The 26,819-nt window shown below is 44.1% G+C and overlaps 1 protein-coding gene and 1 long non-coding RNA gene across 3 annotated transcripts in view; one reads left to right on the forward strand and one right to left on the reverse strand.

Moving 5' to 3' along the window:
* The window catches only part of LOC8036660 (zwei Ig domain protein zig-4), a 313,494-nt gene that overhangs the window by 268,675 nt on the left and 18,000 nt on the right, over positions 1 to 26,819 (reverse strand). The window lies entirely within an intron of this gene.
* LOC115321360 lies at positions 6,846 to 10,748 on the forward strand. Its single transcript, XR_003918782.4, has 3 exons — positions 6,846 to 7,141; positions 9,330 to 9,408; positions 10,548 to 10,748. It is a non-coding gene; the product is annotated as an uncharacterized LOC115321360 (long non-coding RNA).

Below are 26,819 nucleotides of genomic sequence, written 5' to 3' on the forward strand. Positions count from 1 at the left end.
CCAGAATCTCGATTTCCCAGCTCAGTGACAAAAACCTCGGATATGCAAGGATGGGTATCGATAAAGAAAGTGGTTTGACCAACATAATTTGGCTGTGCGTGCGCGCGCGCGCGTGTGTGCGTCTGTGTGTGTGTGTGTTTGTGTGTGTATGTGTGTGCGAGTGCGTGTGCGTGTGTGCGTGCGTGTGTGTATGCGTGTGCGTGCGCGCGCGTGTGTGTGTATCCGTGTGCGTGTGTGTGTGTGTGTCGAGTCTTTAAAGATGATTTCATTCACAGCCAGTCGGGTTGCAAAAAACACATTTAAGTTATAGAACACCACCTTCTCAGAGCGGGAACTGTTTACTAGATCTTTATATACGGTAAAAACGCCCATGGTCTCAAACTGGATTCCTGAGATAACCCTCGTGCACGGAAGCTTTCAACAAAATGTGGCACCCTCTCTAATCTGGTTCCCGGATTATAGCCCGGATTGCTTGTGAGCTTGTACTCACCGGCAATCTGGATGGTACAAGCTCACCGGATTGGGCTTCGCACTTCCTCTGTCGCCCTCGTTTTGGGTTGTACAAGCTCACCGGATTGGTAACCGGAGGGACTTCGTATGACGACCTCATCGCTGTTTGTACTTTCGTTTTTCTTTGTGGTGCTGAGGAACTGAAAAAAACTTCCCACGTCTCAAATCGGCTAGATTTTACGCCGTAAAACAACCCAAAATTGCAGAATTCATGACACTGCCACTAGGATACGTGGTAGTGGCATGAATTCTTAGGTTTCTTTTTTTTCCTTTGTAGCGCATAAAACGGCGTCTCCCGGCTTGAGCTCTTGAGGCTGGTTCACAGCGCCTCGTTTTCTTACGTTACGTTACGTTATGAAAGCTTTAGTAGAAATCATAGGGATATTTGGGCTTCTACGCTTGGCTACCACTTCAAAGAGATAGCATGGCACGCGACATTCGAGACACGAAGGTTTCGGTGACTTATGACTCGAGCAACGTCAGAAAACGGAAGAAAGGGGTGCTGTGTGAACCAGCTTTTAGCGTCTGAGGTTTTACTTGTGTTGGGGCGGTGTTTTGATCTTTGATGTATCTCGGATGTTTTACGTGATCGTGTTCGGCACCAGAGAGGGGACACTGCTACACGCGTGACAATGTCAGACGCGGAAGTGTGTACTGGCACCCATTCCCTATAAACAAGTCACTTTACCCTGAGCAACGCGGGTAGAAATTAGCGGCGAGTAACTGTGACCTTACAGTGTATACATATATAACCAGGGAATTAAGGGCATGCTGCTTAGTGGATAAGCACATTCCATTATACGACTGATAAGGTGGATTCACACTCGCGTTCGAACCGCAACAAAGAAGCGGATATGCTCGTTTTCATCATCAAACTCGCATGAATATCTATTGGATATTTAAGCAATCGCGTTCGCAACCGCTTTGCGAACGCGTTTCAACTGCCAGTGAAAATGCGGCATTACCATCTTACGTCGCGTATCGGCAGTTGAAAAGCAGTGCGTGTTTGGATACCCGAAGGTTTCCCGATTATCTAGAAGCATGCTAGATTCTTCGTTATATTCCGTACAGTAACGCAGAATGTATGGTTGATTCGCCTTTCTAAGTTTCTACCCAACAAAGCTACCAATCCTGTGGTTTCTTCCGATCAGGAACTTGTAGCATTAGAGGATGTAAAATCTGTTCCATAGCGGTCGCGGTCGCTGTAATCCAGAAGGTAATCGAAACATATAAGGGTAGGGATGCAGAGGCTGTAGTGCTGTATGATGGTAATTTGTGTCTGTCCAGTAGTCGCGCGAGATTGATAATATAGGGTGTACCTGTTAATGCTCTAACTTCATGAGAATGAAAGCAGTGCAAAGGACGAGACCCCGATTGAAGAAACGCACAGCGAAGGAAGAAACGCGCAGCGAATAAATTGAAACGCACAGAGCTGTATCTGCGCATTTCTTCATTTGGTGTGGGGTTGTCCGTCCTTCTCGTTTCTTCCTCAAGTTTAATCATTCCGATCGTTTTCGGTTTATTGCTTTCAGTGCACACATTAAATAATACAGGTTCTTTTTCTTTTCGTTTTTATTTTTAAACTACAGTCTTTTTCTAAAAAAAAAAAAAATGCCGTGAAGGCTACACAAATGCGGTCTGTGCAAGTGAGTTCTACAGCCAGGCGGACGTTATCTACAATAGAGGATGCTACTAAAAAATGACTAATTAACAAAAATTCACTAATCACTTCTTTCAGTTCGCAGTTTTAGTGCGCATATTTTATTGAAGAAATAAAGGCACTCTTTTTGCGCCAGGAGGAGCGTTCGATTTACTTGCACTCCCTGCACCGGTGTAGGCCTGTGTAGGGTGGTCTCCTTCCGGTCGTATCTCATTACATACAACGGAAGTACACTACCCCTCACTTTTATGCACCCGTGCAGTGGACGCAGGCAAATCGAACGATCCTACTATTTTGCATCACAGCGCACCTGAGCTGATTGCACTTTGTGTTCCGTGGCTAGCGAGCTAAGCGAGAAGCTACCATAGCGGCCGCGACAAGTGGCTATGCTTTGCTGCGCGATATCACTGACTCCCACCCATGATGAAAAGTTCCAACGTTTTTCCCTGGTATCCCGCAGCAAAGCAAAGCAACTTGTCGTGGCCGATAAGGTGGCTTATTGCCTTAGTTCGCTAATGGATCACCGAGTGCAATCAGCTTCGATGCTCTGCGACGCAATAGAGCGATGGAAATTTCGTCATTAAGAGGTGACCCTCCGTCGTCAAACGAGTTTTGTCCTTTCGGCGGGCATCGCGCGTTTGGATTCGGTTTCAGCAGATTTCCAGAAGAAAATTTGGCGATGAATAACACGAACTGCGTGCTCAATCCAGGATTTTTAGAAAAAAAACTGAGCGGACCTTCAACATTGCATGGCTCCATTTCATCAATATAGACATGTACCCTAAAAAGTGTAATTAAAAGTAATTAGTGCATTTTCGTTAATTAGTTATCTTTCAGTTCTTTATTTCTTAGACGCAATGTCCGCCTGGCCGTATAGCTCACTTAAGCAGACCGCATTTGTATAGCTTCCACGACTTTTTGTAGAAAAACCTGTTTTCGATAAACAAAATATAAAAACACCCTGTATAACGAGTAATAAAGTATGTTGCCAGATTCGATAATGTTTTTATGCTTAATTAGCAATAAAGATATCGAATGACTACTTTTGTGACTACGAGTACTTACGATTGCAATCGTTTACCTCTTTTTTTCGCGACGACGCATCTATATGCTAAACATGCAGTGAGAAATAATGATCATGGCGATGGGTGGTAGCGGCGACTGGGAGGAACGGGGAAGGGGAGGGAGAGGCTGGTTCAACGCTCCCGGTGGCGGTATGAGTCACGCGTGAGGGGGGAGGGGGGGGAAGGGGGGGGGGCATTCCACCGGACGTCTCGCGGGGGCTTTTCCTGGCGACTGAGTGGGCCACAGGAGGTTAATCGGCGCGCTCAATTCGGCAGCCGTCAACGAGCACGATCTAGGCGACGCTGCGCCCCGGCACTGAGTGACTGCGTCATTCAGTCCCGGGGCGGCTTGAGAGCTAGTGTCCCTGGTGCCGCCGACACGGTGAACACAACATGGAAAAACAAGATTAATGCCCCATTCCCACGGCAGCGTAAAGGTGCCTTTAGCTAAGGTCCCTTTGGTAAAGGGAGCTGGAGATCGATACCACATACAGTTCGTATAAAGGTCTCTTTAACTAAGGGAGGGCCAATGTTAAAGAGACCTCGCCAACTTGCCTTTCCAGCTACAGGGAACAGCTCGGACCCATCCACTCGAAATAAAAATGACAGATCGATAAACGTAAACAGTTTGATACGGTAGAACAAACTTGAAATTTCTAAGTAGTGATTATTGCATTTATTCTAAACACAAACGGGATGGAATACGCTATACTCATTTCATCCCTAAGCTGACAGCGCGGTAAAAGCTACGCGTTCAACGGACCAATCAACCGCCTCCCTTTTATCAGTTGTGAGCCTTTTTTTTTTTTTCCAAGTAGCTGTGAGAGGGAGAGCGCGATCACATGGTAAAAGATAGGCGTATGGCTGGTCCAACAGACCCATAGCTACCACCGCACTGTCAGCTTAAGGCCCCCACGCACTGTTGTGTTTGAGGGCGTTTGAGTGTTTGACTGCGTTGCGTCGAGAAGCAAAAGTGAGCCGCCGGCACATCTGTGCTTCGTACGAAGCGTGGAATCCAATTCAAGGAATAGCTTGGCGGGCGGCATAAGAAGTAGGGGTGAGTGGAGTATACCGAGAAACGTATACTCACGCTAGCAGGTTCAGATATCATGCGTTCCGTTGAATGTGCCTATTTCAAAATTACGGCCGCTTAAAGGGGTACGAAAACAAAATGTTTGCTCTTCTTTCTAAGTTTAGATATGGACTATCTTTGGCGATAGCCTAGAAACACTCTTCTACACTATTGGTTCTAGGCTGCCGGCAGAAAAGTCAAGAAAACTAATTTTAAAACGAAGGAACAGATTTCAAGATTGCGCCTGCTGGCAGACTGTGAAGCTCATGCTGCAATGCCGCCCCGTCATCGGCCTCTAAGAAGCAGCGCCAGTTCGCGACAGTATGGCTCTCTCGTGGAGTCACTTAGTCCTGAATCTGACTTGGCGGAGAACGCTAACGAGTCTACTACCTTGTAAATAGGGAGTTTTAGTAGACTGTGTTTCCCCCTCCGCTAGCCCTCCGCAATAAAGAAACCGCCACTGCACCTGCGCGCCGATGGCCTTGGCTGTAGAGTTCCGGGTAGCGGAGGGGCTTAGCGGAGCGGGAAACACGGTCTACTAAAACTCGCTAATGTTAACTTACACAATGCTTCTGCAGCGTGCATTCCACACCACTAAGATCACCGTTCTTTGCAGACATTAGGTAGGAGCTTGATCTGATGCGAGGACCTCTGCCAGGCCAACGGTATCACTCCCCCCCCTCACCCTTTCCCCCGAAGATGCGCAGTCAGCAACGCACTCATATATGGCGCCCAATGCCCAGACAACACCAAACGTCCCGGGGACACCCCAAAAATGTACTGACGTCCCACGTCTCGAAGTCGACACCTGGGCCCGTTTGCTCAAAGCGCTAACCGCGGCTAAAGTTAGCCGCAGTACCAAGGAGAGGAATTTTGAAATCATGTGACAGGGGCGGGGGGCTCGGTAGGGATACGTAGAGATACGGGGAAGCATGGGGGGCGGTGCCCCGGCGAGTGAGCGCCGCTCGCTTTAAAAGTAATATGTCGTTGTAGCTGCAATATCGGGCGTTAGTCAGCAACGAGTGGTGCAGGAGGCTTTCGCTTTACCTAACCTCACTTAAATCGCAAAGCATGAACAATGACCGCGCCGTATTTTTTAGATAGTCTTTCGATTCTGGGTATTACTAAGCCTAAATGAACGCGATAATTGTCGGCAAGGCAACGTCTTTCGAAAGTGGATTGCCTTGACTCAATCGGCCGGGTATTGATAGCACACAAAAGTAGTTTCTAAATTTCCCAAGCACCGAGGTGCATGCTACGAGTGTAGCCACACGCGTTGCATATGCCGGCGTTTGCAGTAGTAATTGTTCTAAAGCAAAAAGTCTAAAACAAATTTGGCCTTCCACGCGCGTTCGTCAAAGCCTTATTACGATTATTTACGTCGAATCTTTTATAAGAGGAAGGCCAGCGCGCGCAGACCGTAGAATTACAGTTCCAGCGTTTTCCTCGATGCTTGGGTAATTTAGCAAAAAGTCTATTGGGACGCTGTCTGCTTCTGTGTGCTATCAATACCCGGCCGATTGAGTCAAGGCAATCCACTTTCCAAAGACGTTGCCATGCCGACAATTATCACGTTCATTTAGGCTTAGGAATGGCCAGAATCGAAAGACTATCTAAAAAATGCGGTGAGGTCATTGCTCATGCTTTCCGATTTAAGTGAGGTAAGGCAAAGCGACAGCCTCCTGCACCATTCATTGGTGGCTAACACTCCCGATATTGCAGCTACAACGACATATTAGTTCCAAAGCGAGCGGGGCTCACTCACCGGGGCACCGCCATGTTTCCCCACATCCTACCGAGCCCCCCCCCCCCCCCCCCCCCCCCCCCCCCCGTCAAGTGATTTCAAAATCCCTCTCCTACACTCTCAAAAATAAGCGTGCCAAATCGACTGAAAAGGGTTCTTTGCGCAAAAGGAGGCGTGTCCCTTCGAGATTCTGCCTTCAAAAGAACGCTTTTCGAAAAAAGAAAGAAATGTGGCTTCGGGACGACTTGAGAGGGTGCTTTGTGGGAATAGGCGAGAGAGAAAGCGTGCTTTCAAGCAAGGTCATTTCGGCACGGGAGCGCGGGGGCAATGCAGTGAAAGGTGCAGGCACGCGTTCCCTCTACCGTTTTGAGCGCGGGTCCTTCTGCTATCCCCGGAAATGCCAAAAAAAGTTGTCGAGATCGACCTGGAGGTGGCGCTGACCCGTATGGCTCTGGGCTCTCCTAGAGTTCCTGGCAGCGTACATTTATTTTGACATCCGTCACCAGGCCGACAGTCACCGCACAGAGTTGGAAGGGTTGAGAGGATGATAGGGAAGGAAGGGAGGGTGGGGTGGAGAGAGGATAGAGATGAAGGGAAAGAGAAACATGTTTTTGAGCCAGTGCGGCACATGCCGAAGTCAAAGAGGGGGAGGGGTAATAAGGGAAGTAACCTTGAGGAGAAATTAAAGGGTGGGCGACCTTACTTCAAAGGCGCTACGTTTGTCGCACTTCGGGACGCAGAAAAGAAACGTCGGCGTCGGGTGGGGGGCTTGTCGGGTTTTTGGTTCCTCCCGGTCTGCCTGCTTTGTGTTAGCTCCAGATGGGTTTCTCGTTTGCGTTGGTTCCTGTTTGGTTGCTGTACGTGTTCCTCTTCTTTTTTTTTTTTTTTCTTCTTTTTCCGTGACATTTTGTGGCATGCATGGGCCGCTATGGGGTCCTCACCACTACGCGGCGCTAAGCCAGCGAAGATACGCAGCGCGCCATTTCGTTCACTCGGAAAATGACTCTGGACATGGACAAGTGGACGACGGATGATGTCTGCGCATGGTCGACCAGAAAGCCGATTGGGATCTGCGTGTTCTGCCTTTCAAGGTAAATATTTTTCCTGTATATGTGCGTATTGAAAGTACATTCTAAGTAATATTATCAGTATTATGGTACCGGTCACTGAAACTTACATTTTTGTTAATCGGTGAGAGCAGGAGATGGCGCGTCATAGAGAGTGCATGAAGCGTAAGGCGTTGCTTTAGGACGCCTGGACTCCAGCACTTGCTCGTTGCCCTTCGCGGTGCTTTGGCTGCTCGCGCCACCTTTTTTAGGAACTCACCGGTTCGAGATTTTTGGGCAGAGAACGCGCGCGCACACCACGAGCGCTCTCCCTAACTCTCGCTTGAAAGCATGCCATGGTCGCTCGTGAATCCAAGGAGCGCGAACATCTGTTTTTATATCAGAAACTCTGGAACCATGATTTCTAAAGAGGTGGATCGTTGAAGCCAGAAGCTGCGACTCTTTTTGTATTGGTTCTACTACTAAAACATTGAGACATGGTAAAGAAACCGCAGCACTGGATCACAGCGGCCATCTCGGAAGCTTTTTTCACGTTTATTTTCAAGTTAATTAAGATATTCAGCGAGAAGTCAATTTGCAAGCTTGTTTGTAATATTGGTGGGTAAGATGACGAGACCGGATCGTCATGTCAAAATATACGAGCAGTAAATACAAGCTTTTTAAGAATTGCTTACCACTCGCAAGAGTTTTCTTCGCCCTCATATTCTCAATGCTATGAAATCTGGCGACTCCAAATTTAAAATTACATTTTTTTTCTTTTTTTTTACTTTTCTATTTAAATTTTTATTCTCACCATAAAAGAAAAATCCCAATAAAAGGTCTCAGAGAATTCACTAGCCTGTGGCTGTGACAATATGAGGCGAAAAACGTTAATCCGTACTTCATAATCATAAAAAAAAACACGCACACATTTTTTTTTTTATTTCGCGGCGAGACATTATTGCCGGTTTTATTTTTGTTCACTCTAATTTGCTATCACTATCGCGTTGTGTCGCATATTGCCACAAATATTAGACACCTGCAGTGCTTGGAAGGCGACTGCTCGTGGCCATTTTCTCAGTTGCTTAAAATAAAATGTTAAATACGAATCATTAATAACGCAGCCATCTTCAATGCGAAGTTTTTGCGCTTAATTTTAACGTAGAAAATCTTATCGGCAAGGATAACTTGGTAACAATTGTCCCGCGACCTGACAGCGTTAGGGGTCACGCCGAATGTTTGATATGCGGATACGCCGGATATCGAGCCTGCTTGGAGGGAAAGTCCGTATACAACGCATAAGACTTTTGTGACGGATGTCTAAAACGATTTCGCCTTTATTTTTTTCTTTATTGCAAATTTAGAAAAAAAGAGTCAGCAGTAACTCAAGAATAATATTTTATTTTTCGCCAGTAAATTTACACTAAGTTCAATAGTCGCAGCCAATCATTTTAGCAAAAAATTTGGTAATTAATGAATTACATCTTGCTAGTAATAAAAAAAAACGCGATTAAAATGTCCTCCTTACAATTTGCTGTATACAACTCTTACTGAGATTACTCACTATAGATTCATAAAAATTAATTACTTAGTTAAAAAATTATAAAATATAAAAATAAAATGGCAAAAAAGCGCTCGCTGCAGTATCAGCCGGTAACCTTGACCGCATGAAGAACGAACAGTAAATTTATAAAAGAGAATTCTTGCGAGTAAGGAGCCATCTTTAAGGTTTTAATTTTCCACTTAGATAATTTTGCTATGACCATTGGATTTTGTTGAACTTACCCACCGATATTATAAACATGCGTGCAAAACGACAGCTTTGTAAATTTTTACAAGCTGCATTAAAAAAATGTAACAACTCTACATTAAAATTGCCCGATGTTAGAGCGCGGCCTCAAAAAAAGTGTGGCGTGGCTAATTGCGATCATATGTTGGTTTAGAATTGGTATTATTGGAAACTTGTGCCATCAGATAAGCTGTAGAGTAGTGGTGAGATGCAAAAGAAGGCAAGTGTATTGTGGTGTTGTGGTTGTCTATACAGCGGATATTGGTCTTCCCATCTGCTTTTGCAAGTCATGTCTCCGCTATAGATGAGAAATATAGCCGGTGCAGTACGATTTATCAACCAGTAGGAATTAAATGACTGCACGCCTTGTACTATGCTCATCCAGATTGAGTCATTTCAAATGTCGAAATGTATAAACTATATCTTCAGGTTATGTGTTTGCAGACAATCCTTGAAGGGTCGGCCTCCTGAGCCTGCCATTGGTGTTCCATGAAAGAGACACCTGCTCTTCACGTCCAACAACGTAAGTAAAGTGGTCTCTAATATATTTTTATATATGTATGCTTAATTATTTTTTAATACATTTTCTTGACCGTATTTAAACGTAATCAACTTATCCTATAATTTTGAAGATATAGAGAATATAAACAACACATATCTTGACCGAACAGTAGAGTTATATACTTGGTGCATGCAATGTAGTTCTTTTTTTCTTTTTTAAGTTGACGAGATTTGTTTAAAAGAAAAGTCGTGAAAGTAACAGTTATGCTGTTTGTGCAGGTGAGTTATATGGCGAGGGGGACATACTGAAGCGGGCTAATCGATCAGTCAAATAATTAATTAAAATTCGTCAATTAACTTTTTAATTAATGAAAATCGACATATGGTTCCAATTAGAAACTTGCTCAGCGTCATCAAAAACCACTGAATCAGTAATTATCAGAAAGACTTTGAGCGCGTGAGAAGCGTTGTAGTGCACTAAAGTTACCACTCGTGAAGCAGGTGCAAGGCTAGCGGTTGCAGAACGCGATGATAATAGGAAGTTTTCGTAGACCGCGTTTCCCCCTCCGCTAAGCCCTTCTCAACGAAGAAACCGCTACTGCGCCTGCGCTCCGAGGGCCTTGACTGTAGAGTTCCGGGTATCGTAGTGGGTTACAGAGAGCGTTGCGGGACGGCCAAAACGATCTACGAAGACTCCCTAATCTAATCATCCATGTTCCGCAACCGCTAGCCTTGTACCTGCTTCTCGACCGGTAACTTTATTGCACTACTAGGTTTCTCACGCGCTCGAAGTCATTCTGAAAATTACTGATTCAGTGGTTTCGATGACGCTCAGCAAGTTTATAATTAAAACCATATGTCCATTTTCACCAATTAAAAAGTTAATTAACGAATTGAAATAATTAGTTGACTTATCGCAAAGATTAGCCACCCACATAATGCCCCCCTGGCGGTATAACTCACCTCTTCGAGTGGCATTAGTGTAACTTTCACGTTTTTGTTTAACATATCTGTTAACCTTACTATATATATATATATATATATATATATATATATATATATATATATAATTCAGTTACAGGGGACCCACATTATCTATTCACGTATAAAGTATAAATATTGACATGCATGTGATAATGTTATCTGTTTTGACTGTTGCAGAACGTAAGTGTGTTGACACCGATCATCCAAGTCAAGGAGGATGAATTTTGTGTTTTCGTTGATGGCCTGGAAGCCGTGACCGGCATCACCACAGAAATTGAAGCTGTTAGTACATTGTTTGCCCTTTACTACATCTTTGATGTGAAGCACCCAGCAGACATCTCACACACGATGAAATGTATCGCTCACTTTTTTTTTGTTCTCTTGGAGGGAAAAACATGCCTGTCGCTGTTAAAAGATATGAAACCTTTTTGTCCAGTTACGCGGTCATTGTTTCAATAAAATGTTAATTGTTTAATTACTGTTTGTTTTCAGTATTTTGCTCAAAAGATGTCAGTAGTTTTGTATGTTCGCGTTGAATAATAGGCTAAATAAAATATGTAAAGTGAACAAGTGTCTTGTTTTTATAACTATTGGCTTTGGTCAATCAGACGCTTTTGGGAGCACTAAATACTTTGTAGAGAATAGTAAAAGTAGATAACTCGCCATATGATTCACTTAGATGGTTTTATTAATCACCAAACAAGCCTCTATTAAGATATCAAAATCAGGTTCAGTAAAATTTTTATTTTAAGAAGCCGTGCATCGTTCACTTTATTGTCTGGTTGGTAAACACCCATTATGGTACCATTAAGAATTTATAATAAGGTGGCTATAAAGCAATAATATATATAAAGCACCGATCAGGAGCTCGATAGAAGATCCAATTAAGATTCAATAAAGAACCAATAAATGGTTATTTTAGAAAGCCATAAATGGTTTTAGAAAGATCCTATTGTAAGGTGGCTAGAAAGAACCCTTAACGGTTCTATACAGCCCCGATCAAAGATTCAATAAAAGATCCTAATAACGCTCCATAAAGAACCAAAGATTTCGTTCTTTGAAAGAGCGCTAAATGGTTTTAAAAAGAACCTAACGAAAGGTGGCTAAAAAGAACTAAGGCGTTCTTGAAAGAACCCATAAAACGTTCTAAGAAGGATCTAATTATGGTTCAGACAAAGAACCCATATAAATAGTTCTTTTGAAGTACCATTATCGGAGCCAAAAATAACCATTCCTAGGGTTCTGCTAAAGAACCGAAAAAGGATTTATAAAGAACCCCAAAATTGGGTTCATCAGAAGAACCGATAATGTAGGTTCTTTCCGGAACCTTTAAAGGTGCCGCCCATCGGACAAGTGAAAGAACCTAAAATGGTTCTTTCGGGCACCTTTTTTTTTTAGAGTGTAGGTACTGCGGCTAATTTTAGCCGCGGTTAGCACTTCGAGCAAACGGGCCCTGACGGACATCCCACGGACATGTCAGACGGGATAACCCAAAGAATGCCCCAGAGTGACTGTGGTCAAGATATGTAATATACCATATATGTGTAGCACACTTAGTTCTGTGATGATCTTACGATGTCCTTAGGATGTCCTAACATTCTGGGATATCCTATGAATGTCTTCAGGACAACCCCGTAACGTCCGCACGCCATCGGCAGAACGTCAGGAAATTCTAGAGACGTCGCAAGGAAATAGCAGAACTAAGTGCGCTACATATACGTGCACAAATTAACAAACGCGCATGAAAAAAAAAAAAAAACTACGTCGATTTTTTTTTTTATAATTTTTTTTTTATGAATATAGCAAGTGTATCAGTTCGTGCGCTGTCACTGCCCACGAATTTCGCTGCAATATTTATAGTTTGGCCGAAAATGGGCGGCCCTGGCTGTGCTGCAGTCGTGTTGTGGTGCCGTCGTGCTTGCAGAGAGGAGGACGTGCTCAAGCAGCTCAAGTCGTGCTCATAGTAGGCTGAATTGTGGCGCTTGCCGAAAGGCCTGTTATACACCAACTCATGTTTACAAACAAACCGGAGCGCCCGGAGCGCCCCTAGCGGACGCCACCGGCGCCGCGCATGCGCGATGGGGGTGTGGGCAAGAAGCTCGCCGTCGCCCATAAACAAACTATTGATATGCGATGTTTTCGGCGTCGGTATGAGTCCCCGCGATCTTTTTGGCGTTGGAATTGTTGATTCTACGTCCTCCTAACGATGTCTGACTACTTGAGCGGCGTCAGCGAAATTACCGAAGCTCGTTACACCGCAAAACTTCGCGTGAATCATCTGACATGCGGCCATTCATTCCGCGTGGACGCCGCAGAATGTACGCTAAAGCCTGATTCACATGATCAGATTTCGCTCGCAATTTTCAGTAGCGACGTCGCTCGGACTGCAAATGTGTGAACCGTAGCTGAGATGTCAACGTCGATACTGAAAATCACAAGCAGAATCTAACGAAAAGAATCAGTCATAACAAGTTGGTGATGGCCACTGCATGATAACAATGATCAACATCTCCTTGTATCTACTGTTTACGTCCAGCCTGCTTACCAACGTTCAAATTTAAGCCTTTTGAGGCCTGCACTTACTTCTTATCGCAAGTACCGGGCCCACGTTTGGTCTACGAGCCGGTGTCCTCTAAAAGAGCAGACAACAAGCAGAAACGTTTGAAAGAGCAGACGACAGTTCGAACGATCAGGCGGCCGTTCGAACTTGAAGACGCACTGAACGTAGTCCGCAGGTGGTCCGTACAACTTGATGGTTTTCCGGCGTTCATTTTGGAACAAAACATATAAATTTGATGACCAGAAGTATCCGTGAATTCAACCCAAAATGCTTCCCGCCCAAGCAATCGTAGTCCGACGGCGTCTGGTTTTCCCTTTTCACGGCACATATCCACGTTCTCGGACGAACCGAGCGCATGAAAATTGATCTTCAAATCTTTCTCGGCACTTTTGGTACAGCCCCAGTCGCAGTATTTTGTCGAGAAGGCAGGTTTTTGTCTGGTTCCTTTCAAAACAACGCAGGAATACAGGTCTCACACGGGCACTTCCGCTCACAGCCCCGGAGCGGAAGTGCATCCGACGCGCCACCACCGCGGCGTGACGTAACAGAGATGAGTTCGTGTATAGACCGACACGCAGCGCGGCTCTGTTTACCAACACTGCCGGAAGGCCGCGCATGCGCAGAAGCTATGTGGGCTGAAGCGGGCCGGCTCTCCGTGTTTTCGCCATTGCGTTGTGTGGCGCGCGCGCGTTGTTCACGTTGTAGAGACGCTTCTAGCTTTATTTGTGCGTGGTATTTCTTGTCAACGTATGCCGCATGTTATGCCCGACTGTTTCAGCTCGCTACCCGAGCCGGAACGGCAGGGTTATCGAGACAAACTGTGCGTGGACGGCTTTGCCTTAGACGATCCGTACGCCGTAAACAAGGACTGCTTGAGTTCTGATATCAAGTTGCTGCCACCTACGTCGATGGCTCACGTCGTCGTTTATTAAGTTTTTTTTCGCCAAGCCAGTTCACGGTCGACAAGGTGCAGGCGTACAGGCCACTCGAGGCCTGCAATCACTTTGAGCCACTTTCCGCGCTGCCGGCGGGATGAGCACAGTGGATCGGCAAACTGTGGGTCTGCCGAATTGTAATTATTTATTAATTAATTAAATCCACACAGTGCTTTTAAAGTCAGGGTATGATATTTTTTTCACCCTCATAACCACACGGCGCGACAAGCGGTAACGATTTTTCCGTTCAGCCGCCGGTCTCCTTCTGCTTGGTAGCACGGGCGTAGCGAGTATTGGAGGCGTTACCGAGAAAAAGTAACGAAATACGTTACTCTTTACTTGCAAATAAAAGGAACGCGTCACAAACCTATGTTACCTCAAAATAAATGGGAAGCGTTACCGTTACCGATAAAAACTAACGCACGTTACTTTTTATTTATAAATTGACAAAAACAGTTCATTTTTTTTTTTTTTCTTTACGGCAGCCTTTTTCCACATTGGGACAAAGGGCGTCTGCGTTGGGGTTTTTCTGAAGTGGGACTTTTTGCATGGGAAAAAAAACAGCAAACGTTTCCAGGTGAGTGGAATGTAGTGAAAGAATTAATGACTTCAGCTTCAGTTAAGGCGCAGCCGAAGCTACGAGCTAATGAGACCAATCAAACAGCGTGAAAAGAGTCATTGGGCCTTTTCTGTTGGTTTTTTGTTCAGCGATGAGAGAACACGACTAACATCAAGACGGCGCGCTTTGGACGCTTTCGATTGCTCGCATCAGCTCGTAGCGTCGGCTGCGTCTGGGCTGAAGAGAGAACAAAGTAGAAAACCACGAAAGAAAAATTACTCCTTTCAGGTCTCGGGAAGAAGGTGCAACAAGTACCATAACTACGTTACCCGTTATTCGAAATAAGTAATGTAAGCACGTTCCGGCCGTTACTGTCTTCAAAAAGTAACTAGTACGTTACTGCGTTACAGAAAAAAGCAACGCGTCACCGGCAACGCCGTTACTTGTAACGTGTTGCTGCCAACACTGGTAGCGAGACAACGACAAGCGCTTGGGCGGTGCTTTGTGCGCGAACACCGTGGGAGCGAAGTCTGGGTGGTCTCAGACGACTTTTTCCCTGCACATAAGCAGGCCTCGGGACGGAGATTGAGATGGATGCCACACTTGCTTTCAAGAAAGTGCTTCCTGCTCAAACAGTCGTCCTCTCAAGGCAACCATTCTTTTCGATCCACAGAAGTTATCCACCTTTTGCGCCTTTCAGTCCGCTAGGAACTTGTGGAAACTCACTCCCAGGCACGTAGCCAGAATTTTGTTTTGGGAGGGGCCCGCCCATGACAAAATGCTGTATGAGGGGGAGGGGGAAGAGGAGGTCCCAGCAAAATGGAAGATTTCGGAGGGGGCCCGGGCCCCATGGGCCTCCCCTTTGGCTAGGTGCCTGCTTTCTCCGCTACGTTTGCTGTACCTTTCGGTGCAGTTAACGGCTACGCAGCTTTTCGGCGTGCTGAAATGCTATGTCGCCCATGGAAAACGCACGCCTTTCTGTCCACACCACCCGGCTCCGGCTCGATCGCAGCGCCGCCGCAGCTCCATGACGTCAAGCCCGCGTATCGGTCTATAGTGCTGTCCGATAAAGGCAATCATCATCGCGAGCGGTATCAGTTTCTGAAGCTCAAGGCACTATTGAACTATAATAGATATGAAGTGGTTAGAGGCATATGAAAAGGAGTGACGGTACCAGGACTGTCTTTTGACAATGGGGTACTGTGCATCAAATCAGAGGTTCAATCAAGATTCAAAATTCGATAAAGGAGCGTATGCAGATTGGCACTGGGAGCACATGGAAAAACACCAAATGTAGGTGTTAAGGGGGAAATGGGCTGGTCGTCTTTTGAGAGCAGGGAGGCAATTAGTAATTGGAAATTTGAACAAAGGTTGTCCGAAATGGATGATACGCGGGGGGCACGCAAGGTATTCAAGTATTCATACATTGAAACTTTGAACACAAAATGAATAAACCGAACCCGAAAGCTTACTTTTAAATAGCTACACTCTAGTGATGGGGTTGAGAAAACGACTTGAGTTGAAAAGGGAGTGAAAGAGGCAGAAAGAAATATGTGGGAGGTAAGAATGTAGGAAAAATCAGTTATAACAATGTACAAGTCACGAAATTAGTACATAATAAAGGAAAAATTTTCACAATTTACTGGCAAGCTCTTTACTGTTTGAGAGGAGAACTGGAGTTTTGAGGACAAGGACTTATAGGGCTTAATTTTAGGAGACGGACATATTATGTGCTGCCTGCCATAATAAGAGTGAGACACGAGAGAGCTTGGTCTTGAAGTGCACGGGCCTTGGCCCTGCCGTCCCTGAGGGCGTAGCAGATTGAGCCGGGGCCCTGGGTTTTGCTGGCGACGATGGAAGGACGGAAGGGAAAAGAAGTACAGCCACAAAGACTCGATGAAAAGATTGGTGGATCTAAAGGAAATTGAATGATGAACAACTATTTAGCACAGCTGGGGCAGGCGAGACAGAGGAAAATTGGGATTCTTTCCCGCGTGGCTCCGGCCATAGCCTCCTCTATACGGAGAAAGCCTGGCACATCGACGAGGGAGCAATAGGGCGCGCGGCCGCAGGAAAAAGGAGAGGAGGAGCGCGCCGAACGGTGACCAATATGGTAGCGCAGAGCAGAAAAGGCAGACCTAGACAGCGAGCGCTTGGGTCATGAGCGGCCGCTCCCCGAACCACGCTTGTTTTTGTGTTTTCGTCACCGTCGTTTTCGTACTCCGGGAGAAACGGGCGCGGCGATTCGAAAGGGCGCAGGGAGAAACGGGAAAGGGGGGACGTTGAGTTTCTCCTCTCCACGATAGCGACAAGAAAAGAGAGAGAAGAAGAAAAGATTGTTTCTGCGTTTGGCCGCTCGCTCTTTTGTGGCGCTAGCAGCAAAGGTTCTCTCCGCTCCCGTTTCTCCACCCCTCCTTTCCCATTTACGGCGGCCGTCTTTTCACGCGACGCGCCAGGCTTTCTCCGTATAGAGGAGGCTATGCTCCGGCCCAAAGTACCATCCCTGTCCCCCCTTGGGTCCGGTACTTGGATAACGCCGACAAGTTTTGACCTAGACTTATGCCTATCTCAAATACTCTGCTCAAGAGACTGTATTTCAAATACTTTTTGAAGAATCTTTGTATCTTGCAAATACTTTTGATCGAGAGTATTTGATATTGTGTTTCAATTACCTTTTTGACTATCTTGTACTCATTATCTTAAATACATTTTTGACATTCCGCCATGGTCCATCAACTAGATTAGTAGTCAACACAACTAATGTCCGATTGCTTTTGGGGTCGAGTAATCAAGTAATGTGATCGAATATTTCTTTTGATCGAAAGTCTTTGTAACTGTTATGGATTACTTGCTTTCAGTTACTTGTGCCAAGCGTACCGAATTCTCCCCACAGTGCCGTTTTTATGTCACTTTCCTTATACAATGAAATTTACTCATTTCTCTTTACTTGCTTTTTTTTTTTTTTGCAATTGCGTTTGGATACGTTGCTACTTTAGATTGATGTTACGCCTGTTCCGTACATCGATGCGAATTTGAATGCCTCTCCCCGAGGAAATCGTTTTTTTTTTTTTTTTTACTTTTTTGCTTTAACGGCGAAAAATTGCCTTCTCCAATAAAAGAAGCCACGGTCGACTTTGAATAATCGCTTGTGTCTTCGCATACCACTGTCAAAATAGTTTCATTATATAAAGAAGACCAAAGATAGATCCCTGGCGAAGACGGGAATAAATAGCGAAGTTGGAAGTTTTAATAATTACTGACAGCGCAGGAACGCTGGCCATGACGAGTCTCGTGAATCTTCAGTGTGCAACCAATGCAATTGCGGCATAAGAAAACGGCGAACAATTAATCCCGAAGAGTGTCTTAGGCTGTCAGTGACTACACCGCACACTGCTTCCAATAACAATAGACTATTTAAAGCATAAAAATTGGTCAATAATCACCATTTACTGGATCACGTGAATTCATGACGTCAAACACACTAAATGGCGGCTTCTGAAAGGTAAGAAATGCCTCCAAATACAGGTCACGGCTGTCCGAGTACCCAGGAAGAGGTTATTTATGTGTGTTTAATTAATGTCCTCATGAGAAACAGAGTAGGAGCATTGAGAATCGAAAACGCGAGTTTAGGGGGCTTTTCTTCCCACCCGATTCGCAGCGAGCAACAAATGACAACGCGCACCGACAGCATTAACGACCGATAAAGCGAAGAGGACGGAGCAAAATCACTCTCTCGGTCGATCGTCGCTTCTCGGAGTTCATGAGACAATGATATTGTGTCTGGAATGCTTCGCAACGAACACTCGCCGGTCGTTGCCATGGGCGAACCCTCGAGCAACTTGGCTCTGTCAGTAACGCCAGATTCCAAATAGGTCCGACATATTAGAAAAATACCTGACCTATTCTCTTTCGTCATGGTACATAAGGGCGGAGCGCCCACTCGTCATCCGATCCTCGGCCAAATAACTTACAACGTAAGCACGTACCACATTATAGAGCCTTGTGCAACTGGAGAAGATGAAGTAGTCCCTGCGGCGGGAAGTTAAGTGTCGAGGAGGTCGGGTGGCGTGTAGCCGCGAAAACACTTCGCGAAAGCCCGACACGCGAGATTTCAACGGGAGTGGACTGGCGCCAACTATCTATTCGCCTTCAACTCTCGGAAGGAAACGACGTAGGGATAGTGATTGCAACGTTATGGCCTTATGAAAGCCCGAGACTCAAGCAAACGGAAACGTCCAACCTCGGTGGGGAGTGCACTCGCGCGCGCCCTCTGGGAGCGGTGGGTTTGAGTTCAAGGCCCAAATTCTTAGCAGGCAAGGGCGTCGCCCAAACACAGCGAGAAAGCGGTGAGTTATCCACACCACGTTTTAACGCGATAAAGTTACCCTCGTGTCGCAGAAAAGTCGCCGTCGGTGGGGTTACGCGAAAATCAAGATTGGTCAATAGGGTTATGACGTCACATTCACATCACCTCGCGCGGGAATTTCAAACAATGCGACCAGCGATTGCGTGCTTGGACCAGCGGCGGCATTTGGTATAGCAGAGTGAGCAATCGTTGCAGGGGATAGCACAGCTTCGCTAGCCAACCACGTTCACAGCGTGCATTGGAGCCTCATCGTTTAGTTTTTAATTCTGGGATATTAAAGTCGTCGGAGCTACTTCAAGCCCACAGCCCCACCATGCGTCACTGTGGTGTGCTGATATTGTAAGTGATGACAGTGCTTTAAACTGAACTAACGAATGAAAAATATATTACACAAAGATAAGCGGTAGCGTCAATTTCGCAACTCGCTGATAACAACAAAACATTTCATGATTTATGCTGTTTTCGCAAGGGCCATAGATAATAACAAAAAACTGCACCATTTGTTAAACCATCTATTCAGAAATGCGACTACAATGCAAAGATTCGCAAAGTTGAAGCTTAAAAACGTGAACCTAACAGTTTACACATAATTTTAAAGTAGTCGCGGTCAATTCTTCGTCACAAATTATAATGTGGGTTATACGCAGTGTTGGAACTAACGCGTTACTAGTAACGACGTTACTTGTAACGCGTTACTTTTTAACTAATGCACTAACGTACTCGTTACAATTCCAAGTGAATAACGAGTAAAGTAATGCCGTTATTATTTTACGGTATCTCCTATCAAATTGCGTTACCCGTTACTCGTTACTTATGATTAAAAATGGCCGCATGATTATTTTGAAAACAAAATAATTTTTATTCTGTCCAACAAAGCTACGTATAAACGGCGTCATTTCAAACTCTTTCAAAAGAGTTCCCACGACCGGGCCCAAAAGGTGCGAGATTATCGCCATGCGGAACAACTAAGCGTCCTTGGTACAGTCTTTGTAGAGAAGCTGCTAAAATCACCGTCACCGTAACCTGAAGGAGCAGCCGTCTCTCTGGAAAGAGACATCCGTTCAGATGGCTACAGTCTGCCGCCACTCAAAGGTTTTTGCCTTAGCGTCCTTAGCTACTCTAGCTGGTCACATCCTTCTTTCCAAAACAAATAAACTCTCGTTTTGTCAACAACAGAAAGGATACACTCCAAGTTTGGAAGCGTTGACGTTCCCACGCTTTGAACCAAAACAAGTGGCAAGGTTATCGCAGCAATTGAATGCGACTGTCACCATCTTTTCGAATCCCTGCCGCTGTGGTGCAAAGGTGCGGTCTCTCGCTGGAGAACGACTCCCGTTCAGAAGGTCGCCTCTCACCAAATCCTCTGGGCATCCTTTCTTCCATAGCGCTTCAAATATTAGACGAAAGACTGCATCACCACCACGGGCGGCCCCTTCTTTTTATCGCTGTTCGTCAGACATAAATACAGTAGTTTTCCACTAGAAAGCATACCCCAACTCTTTGGCAGTCAAAGAACGAATTATCTATTGCTGGACACTACGCCCGCCTTTTTTTTTAAAGCAGTTCCTGATTGTGTGCGCGAAGGCTGCTGTACCATTCATCCAGAGAGACACATTCGTAGCAGTGATGGTGATGGCTTTCGTCTGCTTAGCCCTTACTTTGCTGCTGCTGCCGGCGTGAAAAAAAGAAAAAGGTGTTTGGCCGTGAAAGAGAAACTTAGGTTGAAGAGCTCATAAACGCTCGCCACCTTTTTTAGCCGTGCACACACGTAAAGATACGGCGAGTACGCATGTGATTATAACCAAAGTATGGCCGGCGCTATACCTCGTTTATAATCCACCATAATCATTTTCGGTTATAATTATTGATTATATAAGCGATCGGTGTCCTCTTTTTGTTGCTTGTGTAGCCTAAACTGGACTGTTACTAAAACCGGCGTGGCTATGATGTGCGTTATTTGTGAGCAGTCCGTGTACTGAACAGTTGTCTCTGTTATGTAACGTCTGCCTCTAACCAACAAGGTTGTTTTAGAGTGGTTGTTATAAATGCCCCTTTTACTGCCATCTCCCACTCAGTTTTCGTGCAAGATGGCAGCGGCCACCGAAACTGCGTTACCAAGGCCTGGGCTAAGTGCTATGTTTGAACTGTGGTAAACAAAGTCAGACAATTTGCTGTTTGCATGTCCAGTCTGTATGCCGAAACTCAAGCTGCTGAGCACACCAGGGACGTCGAACTCTAATATGAAAAAGCACATTAAGGTAAGTTAATTTTTAATGGCACTTAGTTTTTTTGCGTAAAAATGTCGGGGTTAAGTTTTGTTAGGAAAAAGAACGCGCCTTTCTTTAAAGATGGTTTTGTTACTCGCATAGTTTCTGAGCTATCTCTTACAGTGGTCATTAATGTAGGCTAGTGAAAACACCTCGAAAACGGCTTAATTGAATTTACTTGTATATTTCAGAAGGAGGGTAAATAAATCATGGCAGCTATATATAAACACGGTTATTTAATATCTGTTTAAATTTGCGATTTATATAGACAGTTTTTTCTGTCCTAATTTGTCATGCAATATATTTAGTTAATATTTCGTTGTACTACACCACTGATAACTAGAGATTAACAGCGGTGCTTTGCATCAGTCCTAATCTGTTTCTTATTTTCCGCCAATTCCTCCATTCGCAGAAGCTATCAGAGTTATAGGTGCGTTCAAAGAAACGAAAGACCGAGAATACAATCCACTTTCCCGACGCGCCCTTGCTCAAGCAGATGAAGATCGACCGTAGGCATCAAGTTCCTGTCTCTCAAGAACGGTTCGACAAACTCGTGGTGACGTTTGTGGTTGAGACGCTAGACAGTCACATACTAACAGTCATACACTAACAGCTGTCATATACTAACAGTGAAACACAGAGTAACGACAAAGTAACGTAAAAGTGACGTCCGTTTGTCATGGCAAGTAGCGACACCGGTATTTCGTTACATTTGCAAAATGGTAACGGAGCTCTGTAACGCATTAGCTTTTTTTCTAAGGTAACGAATAACGCTAATTCGTTACTTATTTTCGGTAACGGGCACAACACTATATACGACGTAAAACATAGTCTCTTGAAGTTTCCCGTGCTTTGGGTCACTTTGTCACTTTTGGGCTGAGCAGTTTCTTTGGAAATCCAAAAACTTGCCTTCATGAAACAATCTGTCGATGAAACACCGTTCAATGAACTGAATGCACCGCCAATGAGTGGCGACTGCAGGAAGAATTTCGGGGAAATAATCCTGCCGGGAGACTAGACACTACCCAATAATTACCCCGGTTGTTGTTTGTTTTGCAATATTCTTAGTTGTAAAAAAACTTAGGTGAGTAGTACCTCTTCACATATTACTGATTGCTTAGTCTGTAATTGTCCACACAATAGGCTGTGTGTAATAAACTTCTAAGAGATTTGAAAACTATCCCTTGCGTCTGTCTACTTGTTTTTTTTTTTTAAACACCGAAGCGAGTACTTTTTTTTTAAGAGTTTGTTTGATGTTTTAAATAGACTTATGAAGTTCGAAACGTGTCCCATACGTTTGAGATATCCAACCTTCTTTTATATTTAGATACAAGGTCGGCGTTTTTTTTCCTCATTAAGATATACACAAACAACAAATATTTTGTTTCCCATTTCATAAAATTGGCGACAGGGATGGGCAGTATTTCAAATACAAGTATTTGAAATACGTATTTCAAATACTTTGTGTATTTTGCATTTGTATTTAATTACAAATTGAGTAATGTATTTGATGTGTGTATTTAAATACTAAAACGTGGGTATTTCAAATACAATTGTAATTAAATACAATTTTGTGGGCGAAAATACATCCCTCAAATTTATTGTCACTCTCCCGAGCAGGAAGAAAACTACGTTCTGCACCAAATGCAGTGTCTCTCAATAAAGCACAAGCGTTTAGTGACTTTGTGATTACGGTGCTAGTCCAGGGCAAGAATAGTGACGAAATCGACGTTCACAGGCAGACTGGCTAAATAAGTGCCTGCGACAACTTGTGATGCTTTCCAGCCTGATTTCCATCCATATTTTTGCCCGGAACATTCTAAATACGCGGGTCGTCCAGATTTTTGTAACTGGTGCAAGTTGCAACAATAAAAAATTCTCTAGCTAGCTCTGCGCGTCTCGGTCGTCTCGGTTCTTTGTTGGTCTATACCAAAATGTAATCGACAAAAAAAGCTGCTTGAAGCTCTGTACTTCTTTCACGTATTACGTCCAAGCTGATTACATTTTTTGCGATTATATTTTATTACGTTACTAGAGCCTCGCATATTATTTCCCGAGTGTGTGATGCCAAATTAAAATGAGATAGTACCCAGAAACCCGTTGCAGGTGCGCTAAGTCGCTGACGCAAATTTTGAGGAATGTATTTGGAAAAGTATTTGGAGGAGACCAAATACATTTGGTTGTATTTGTATCTTGTATTTAAATGCTTTTTTTAGAATGTAATTAGATTTGTAATTAAATACATTTTTGACGAAGTATTTTGTATTTGTATTTCGATACATATTTGCATGTATTTTGCCCATCCCTGATTGGCGATAAAAATACTGTAGGCAGCTATAGCACGATGATAAAAGGATCCATAGAACGAGCAATACGATAAGTTATAGCAGTTCATACAGAGGGCTATAGGGGCTAAAGATACTATAGAAAAAGCTATAAGCAGTTATAGCACGCTGGCTAGAAAGATCCTTTAAGATCTCTATTGCACACTAAACAAGGAGTTATAGATTACTGAAGATACCATAGGAAAAGCCATAGGCAGCTATATAATTCTGGCTAAAGAGACCCGAAAAGAGAGCTCTAGAAATCTCTTTATCGAACCATACAAAAAGCTATAGACGGCTAAAGGAACCAAAAGAAATACCATGGGCGGCTATAGCGCCCTTTCTAAAGAGACCCAGTGTGTAAACCATACACAATTCAATAGCTTTCCATTGCAAAAGCTATAGATAGTTGTAGCTAAGCAGTGATAGGCCGTACAAAATCTATAGACAAAAATAGGGGAGACTATGGCAAAAGCAATAGACAGCCATTGAAGCGGCTATCGCTAATTGGGACAATTTTTATAGCCCGTCATATAAATAATTTTCTATAGCCGATCATAGACCATCTTTGTATGGGAATACCCCTCGACAGAAACGCCGGGGAGTGCGTCGACTAGTGAGCTTGAGCGAAAATAATTAGACTGCGTCCGAGTCGGAAGGAAAATGTTTCGCATGACATCTTATTGTAAGAACAAGCTCCCGTTGCCCGACTTAAGTTACTGATACGGACTATAACTTTTTGTTCGAAATCAAGAAGACTGAACCTTATCACACTTTAACTAAGGATCCTCACCGTTGAATTCACAGCGAAACCGGTGAGTAGACTGTCTTTGACTTGCATATAAAGCAGAAGCCATTCATCATGTTTAACACTTCTTTCGTATGCGCAAGTGGAACGACTGTTTGGTATGGTTCACTTTGAGGCGCATGAGGCTGTTGCGGCGTAAAGAGGATGATATGAGTGCTGGTATTTATACCGCAAATGAAATGAGCACAAATTACTGCCTTGAGGTATTAACAAGTAATGTCAAAGTAACTTCACTACTTTTGGAAAGTAATCTTTATATAATGTCCTTACTTGTAGTCTGCGTTAAGTTGTAATATAATTTAATTACATTTTCGCAGTTTTTAAAAAGTAATAGTAATGTAATTTAATTACTTTTCGAAAGTAATTTTGCCATATCTGATTTCGTGCTCAGCCCACATTCGTAGGCATTATTTATTTATTCTCTGGCAGTACTGTAAACTGGCGAGACATTCTTTCTGTCTCTTTTGTTTACAAGTAGATGGAAGTAGATGGTCGTATTGAAAGCTTGAATCAACTTAAGTGGCTTGAACCAACACACAGCGCACTGCCGGATCCTTTTGATTTAACCCAAACTTCAAACATTTCATTTCAATTCATTTATTTACTCTCAAGGCCGAAGCATTACAGAGAGAAATGGTGAAGCAAAAAAAAAAAAACAGCAACATGAACATAAACACAGCCGGGGGATCACAAAAAATGGTTGCGAACGGCACTTTTGAAACGGTCGGTGTCAGTGATTGAAGCGATGGAGGCGGGGAGGTGGTTCCAGTCTGTGCAGGTTTTGGGAATGAATGAGTGGAAGTGCAAATTGGTGCGGCTGCTTGGGACGCCAACCTTGAACTGATGGTCGCTGCGGGAAGAAATGTACGATGGTGGCAGAAAGAGAGAGTCACTGAGTATTGAAATGTTAAACCGTATGAAAGAGACAAAGACGAGATAGTTTACGACGCAATGAAAGATCGGGTAAGTTAAGATTAGACTTCATGGAAGTGACACTGGCAGTTCGAAAGTAATTTGAGAAGATGAAACGCGCGGAACGGTTTTGAATGGCTTCTGTTTGAAGAATAATGGAGTTAATATGAGAGTCCCAGATTGATAATGCATATTCAAGCTTTGACCTCACTAAAGTTTTATAAGGTATGAGTTTCAAGTTAGTTGGGGCTAAAGAAAAATTACGCCGTAGATAACCGAGTGCGCGATTAGCGTTACTAGTGATGTAGTCGACGTGATCTTGCCATGAAAGGTTAGCAGAAATGATAATGCCAAGATATTTGTAGGACGAAACTTGCGTTAGGCGAACACCGTTAAGTAAGTAGTCACACGGTAGGATGTGATTTGAATGACGTGCAATTCTCATTGACTTACATTTGGCAGGGTTAAGTTTCATTAGCCAGGTGTCACACCAAAATGAATTGTTATCGAGGTCAGACTGAAGAGCATGATGATCAGCAGGTTCCAGAATTTTGCGATAAACAACACAGTCGTCAGCAAAACGTTTTATAGATCAAGAAATGCAGCTAGGTAAGTCGTTAATATAAATAAGAAAAAGCAAGGGCCCTAGCACTGACCCCTGCGGGACACCGGATGTTACAGGACAGTGAGGGGAGTTATGGTCATTGGCGGTTACATATTGCGTGCGATTAGACAAGAAGCATTCTATCCATTTAAAAATATTAGGGTCCATGTTAAGTTTACTTAATTTAAAGAGGAGCAGACTATGACAGACACTATCGAATGCTTTAGAAAAGTCGATGAAAATGCAGTCAACAGTGATTAAGTGATCTGCAGCAGAAAATAAGTCGTTAGTAAAGGCGAGTAGTTGAGTTTTACATGAGTAATTTTTTCTGAAGCCGTGTTGATGCATACTAAAAAAAGCATTAGTTTCGAGGAAGGACACCATATGACAGTATATGACATGTTCCATGAGTTTGCACGGTATACTGGTTAATGAAATGGGTCTATAATTATTGGGACAATCAGTGTTACCTGATTTGTGGAGAGGAACCACCTTTCCCACCTTCCAGTCGTTTGGGAGCGTACAGGATTCTAATGATTGTGCAAAAATCTTCGACAATATTATAGAAGAATACACTTCGGTGTTCTTCAAAAATTTGGGGTTAATGCCATCATCACCTGGAGAAGAGGAAAGCTTCATATTTTGAATTAATTTCATTACGCCTGCCCAGTCAATAATTATTGGATCCATCGGAATAAAATCATAAACCGGAACATCGGGAAACATACATGGCGTGCTTTTAACAAACGACGATGAGAATGCAGAGTTCAAAACAACGCAGCAGTTTTCCCTAGGAACGACCGATTCGCTATCCGTAGCAAGTTCAATTGGTTTCCTTTCACTTCCGCTCACAACGTGCCAAAACTTACGCAGATTAGTTTCCAGTTGCGGAACATGTTCCGCAATATATTGGAGTTCTGAGATTTCTATTGCCATTAGTTAACCCGGTACACCAAACAATGTACACGGAATCGACGCCTGGAAAGGGCCCTGCATCCACCTATTGGGTGACCCAAGGAGCGACCAGGTTCTTTAAACGGATCGCGAAATTCGGTTTCTTACCCTATCGCGCTACGACTTTGTGCAGCGTTTCCCACAGATGGTGCTTTTCGTT

The sequence above is a fragment of the Ixodes scapularis genome, unplaced genomic scaffold, assembly GCF_016920785.2.
Source record: "Ixodes scapularis isolate PalLabHiFi unplaced genomic scaffold, ASM1692078v2 PGA_scaffold9__187_contigs__length_104089568, whole genome shotgun sequence".
In the NCBI taxonomy this organism is placed as follows: Eukaryota; Metazoa; Arthropoda; class Arachnida; order Ixodida; family Ixodidae; genus Ixodes; species Ixodes scapularis.